Genomic DNA, 5,000 nt, shown 5'->3' with positions numbered 1-5,000 from the left:
CATTTGCATCTGTATTTGTGCATATATGTGAGTATGAGTGTGCACACACTTGGGGAGCACGCACGTGGAGGCTCATAGGTGTAGAGGTCAGACTCAAGTGATGTTCCCCTGTAGCTGCCACCACTTTTTAAGACAAGATGTCTCATTGCAACCTGAGGCTCACCAATTAGTCTAGGATGGCAGGCTAGCAAGTTCCAGAGGTCCTAAGTCCCAAAAATCCTCCTGTTCCCACCTCCTCAGTGCTGAGATTGCAAACGTGTACCGCCATATCTGACTTTTCACAGGGATTCTGAAATTGAACTTGGATCCTCATCCTGGCACACTCAGTATTCACCTGACTGAGCCACCTCCTCCATCCCCCCAAATTTTATATTTGTTTGTTTGTTTGTGTTTTGGTTTTGGTTTTTTCCAGACAGGGTTTCTCTGTGTAGCCCTGGCTGTCCTGGAACTCACTCTGTAGATCAGGCTGGCCTCGAACTCAGAAATCCACCTGCCTCTGCCTCCCAAGTGCTGGGATTAAAGGTGTGCGCCACCACTGCCTGGCAATTTTCAGTTTTAAAGTCAAATCTTCTATTTATATGGAATGAGTTTTCCTGTGAGATGTTGCCCTACTATGTACTATGGTTTAAGGTAGCAAAGTACGTTATATGAAACTTTCAGGCCTCCGCACTCCAGGGAGCACTCCCTCCAAAGGCATCAGCTGCCACCAGGAAGACTTCAATCCGTACCACACACCACAAGCAACGACTTTGGCACCAGCAGTTTTGTGATCAGAAGGCATACAACCGAGGAATGAAGAATAGACTAGAATCCGTCTGGGTGTCATCTAATCAGACAAGCAGTCTCTCACTCCTCACTTTACGAGCTTGTGCTTAGATATTTCTTCGGGAGATGACAGAGGGCTCCGGCTTCTTGGGTAGAAGTACCACATATGACCACCAGAGTGCGCACTTCATCTTTCCGGTCTCAGTGAGTTAATCTAAAGCCCTTGGGGCATCCTTTAGCCACAGAGATCTGCAGGTGACAGTTCAGAAGTGCAAAAAGAAGGCTAAGTCTGGCTACCCTAATTTCCTGCCCTCTTTGTGTGGTATAAAGACAAGATGTAAGGTCAGGGGAAGTGGAAAGGTGGTATGGGAATGGGTAGGTCCAGATGCCCTGGGTAGGCTGTAGACTGCTCTTAGATATCCACCTGCCTAATACAGTCTAGCCTGGTCAACCATACAGTCTCCTGCTGTTGCACTTGGGATCTGTTTGTCCCCGTGCTGTCCACTTCTTGAGCACCTTGAAGGCCTAGACCGAATGGTACCACTTAGATCTGTTCATCTGTCATCTTTCCTTCCATACGCACCTATCCCTTAGGTTAGTCATTACTTAGGATCCCTAATGTCTTGCAAAACACGAGCTCCATCCACGACCTGCTGGACTGTGAGTCTTCCCTGTGAGTGTGGAGCCTAGCACGGACTGAAGATGGGTTTTGCCTGTGTGATAGCATGTCTTCCCCTTCCTTAGTCCCTTAAAGGGACCCCCTTTAGCTGCCATTCTCATTTGTCTCATTTGTGCAGAGCTGGGGATTGATGCCAGTGTCTCACTCAATGTGCTAGGCCATTGCCATGCCTCTGGGCTGTGTCCCCCAGACCCCAGCAACTCTCGGCAGCGGGTTCGTCATCTGACTCTTTCTCTAATCCTTGTACTGTCCAGTACCAGGCTGATGAAGTAAACCGTCACATTTCACATATGAAAATTGTGGCTTTCGTGTATGTTTGAGGCTAAGGCAGGAGGGTAGGGTTCTCAAGGCCTGCAAGGATTCACAAAGAGTTCAGAAACAGTCTGGACAAGTTTAATGACAAATCTGTCTCTAAATAAAAGGTAAGAAGATATAGCTCAGTGGTGGACTATCTGCCTGGCCTCCCTGGGTTCAAACCCCAGGAACCTTCTATACAACTTGAAATTCAGAGAGTCTGTCTTAAGTTTCCTCACACGGAAAATGAAGGGGCTGCAGGAAGGGCTCAGCAGTTCGGAGCGCCTGCTGCTCTTGCAAGGGACCCTGATTCGGTTCCCAGCACCCACATCAGGTTGCTCATAGCCAATTGTAACACTGCTCTGGAGAAACCAGTCCCTCTGCTGACCTCTAGGGGCATCTGCACGCATGCGGCATACTCACATAGATATACACATACTACAAAATGTTTAAAAATAAATCCTAATTTAATTTTTAAACTGTCTCAAGTGATGGATTTGTTAATCAGCCTGAGTGTGGTCATCATTCTACAGAGCATATGCATCAAGTCATGCATTACATTGTGTATCTTAAAAAGATGCCATTTTTTTTTTTTTTATCAAAAAGTGGAGGGGGACAGAAGGAAGATCTCATAGCAGAATCCTGAGAGCAACTTAATGTTCATCTATTGAAAACTGATTTTAAGGCAGCAGACCACAGCAGAAGGGAAGGGTCTACTTGAAAGTTGCTTGACAAATTGGGCTGGGGATTTTGATCTTTTGCCTTCTAGGACTTAAACTTGCTTCAGATTGTAGGACATGGTATATTTATACAGTTTACAAGGTCACAGCTTAATTGGGGACCCCAAAGAAAGCAAAATGACTGGATAAATGGAGCACAAGCCAAGGACCATAGGTTTGCTAGCCTAGGCTACTCTGTTCCCGCAGGAGCTCTGGCTAACTTCTCAGAAGGTAATTTTTAAATTTGCTGTTTGAAAGGTAGGGCTTTTGTTTGTTTTGAGACAGGCTCTCACAACATAGCCCATACTGACCCTGAACTGGCAGCAATCCTCCTGCCTCTGCCTCCCCAGTGCTAGGATTACAGGCATGCACCACCATATCTATCTTAGGACAATTTTTGAGCAACTAAGTTTCAGCTAAATTGATTAGAGAAGAGTACAAGCTTTGCATGCGGCCAAGTCTGCATTGAGGGTCACCTCCCCAGCATGAAAAACTGAGTCCATGGAAGAACCTCCACATGCTTTGGTAGTCTAAGAAACAAAGGAAATAATCCAATTAAGTGAAGATCTAGGGGCTGGAGAGATGGCTCTGCAGTTAAGAGCACTGACTGCCCTTCCAGAGGTCCTGAGTTCAAATACCAGCAACTACATGGTGGCTCACAACCATTTGTAATGAGATCTGATGCCCTCTTCTGGTGTATCTGAAGACAGCTACAGTCTACTTAAATATAATAAATAAATAAATCTTTAAAAAAAAAAAAAAAGCAAAAGTGAAGGTCTATTGAGATAAGGAATGTGAAACCCTGGTGGAGTCCTAACCCCCAATAGTGCCTAACAGTGGCTCCTAACAATGCAATGCAGTTGGCCCAGAAGGCTTGGGAGAGGGAGCTGCCTGTGTATGCTTTCCTCCCAATTCCAAGTCCCTTGATGTCATGCTGATATTTTAAAACTGGCCAGGCTAGGAATATTTACACTGTAAACACCAGTGAATGCCCCATGTGAGCATCTCCTGGGCAGGTGGGGGAACCTTTCCCAGTCACTTTGGTTGTCATCATTGTTCCTGAGTGCCAGAGCATCCCCCTTTCCTGAAGGCAGACCTCACATGCATCAGTGCTCCACTGAAGTGACCATTCATCATAAGCAGCTACTTCTAGAAGGCAGGTAGTGTCTTTGTTTCCTCACCCCAAACTTTCATTTTTAGAGACTCTGAGCATCATTGGGAATTCTGTCCCACAGTGTGGTATGACTCAATGCACTCAATACTGTCCACTGACCGGGTGTGGCAACATGCACCTGTAATCCGGTACTTGGGAGACAGAAGTAGGAATATCACAAGTTCAAGAACAGCCTAGGCTACACTCTAGGTATCGCCACCATGCTCTCTTAAAGACCATCAGCCTTTCTCTTGACTCCTCTAAACAGAAGTTGGGTCAATGGGTCCAGGGGCTCAAGAGCCACTCTCGTGAGCTGATGCATCTGTCTCCCATCTCCCACCATGCGTCTCTGGGTGGACTCAGGGACCTATCTCTCTTCTTGAGTCCCACATGACCATGCCCAGGAATGTTCAAGGGAGACTTCCCCCGGGGCAACCCCTCACTCACTCACTCTAGAGCCTGATCCCTCTCAGGACCTCCTTTCACACCATGACCAGCCTTCATGGGCCTCTGCTGGAGCCATGAAGGGCAGTGGGAAGGTTCTAGCTTCAAAAAAAAAAAAAAAAAAAAAAAAAAAAAAAACCAAAAACAAACAAACAAACAAAAAACCTTGGGGTAGTTAGCATCACTAGAATGGGGATAACTGCCATGGGCTGACCAGAAAGAGGAAGTGTGGTCAGGCTGGTGCCTGTTGCCTCCAAGGGTGAGTGAGGGTATGTGGGCGACCAAGCCTCTCCCCAGCTGTGCTTAAGTAACGCCCTCAGTCCACAGCTGTCTTCCCAGTTGCTTTCAGCAAACACCCTGGCAGTCTAGGTAAGTGCTTCAACTTTCCTAAGAACAGTTTCTTGCTTTTTCCACCATAGTCATCTGTCCACGTTGCTGTTGGGCATGGGGGCCAAATAGGCAACCTCACAGGCATGGGCTGAGGGGTGTCGCTTGAGGCTGTGGTACACAGCCGGGTACAACTGGAGAAACCGTGGCTTTGAAAAGCCCCCTCGACCTTGCTGCTGAGTGACCAACTCCTCCAGTGTGTGTGCCAGGCATACGTTTACCTCGAAGGATGAGGTCACAGTTGGGAGTACGCTGTGTAAAGTGTAAGGAATTATCATTGTCTGGATAGTGTCTGTAATACTGGTATTTGACTGGTAGAGGACCCTCACTGCGCTATGCCTTGTAAACTCTGGCTACATCTTGGTGCTCTTGGGCGAACGGATCAGAGCAGCCTCTTGGTACCTTTGGCGCTCAGTTTCTGGTGTCTGGGATTTATAAGGCATCTGCTGACCTTCAGAAGCCTTGGCACTCAGAGGTGTTGGGCTGGTGTGAGATCTTGATGGAGCCTTCTGCTTTTGACCTCTGGAAATCGATGTTCTCAATTCTTTTTTTTTTTTTT

General features: G+C 47.0%; 1 protein-coding gene across 1 annotated transcript in view; it reads left to right on the top strand.

Annotated features, from left to right (window-relative positions):
- Nucleotides 1-4,329: 4,329 nt before the first annotated feature.
- Nucleotides 4,330-5,000, top strand: part of Scimp (SLP adaptor and CSK interacting membrane protein) — a 20,135-nt gene continuing 19,464 nt past the window's right edge. Inside the window, exon 1 of the mRNA XM_031351801.1 lies at nucleotides 4,330-4,423. The gene's annotated coding sequence lies outside the window, so the exon portion shown is untranslated. The remainder of the gene's footprint in view (nucleotides 4,424-5,000) is intronic.

This window comes from Mastomys coucha, unplaced genomic scaffold, assembly GCF_008632895.1.
Source record: "Mastomys coucha isolate ucsf_1 unplaced genomic scaffold, UCSF_Mcou_1 pScaffold5, whole genome shotgun sequence".
Lineage (NCBI taxonomy): Eukaryota > Metazoa > Chordata > Mammalia > Rodentia > Muridae > Mastomys > Mastomys coucha.
Note: the sequence above shows the minus strand (reverse complement) of the source record. Positions and strands in the feature narration are given on the sequence as shown.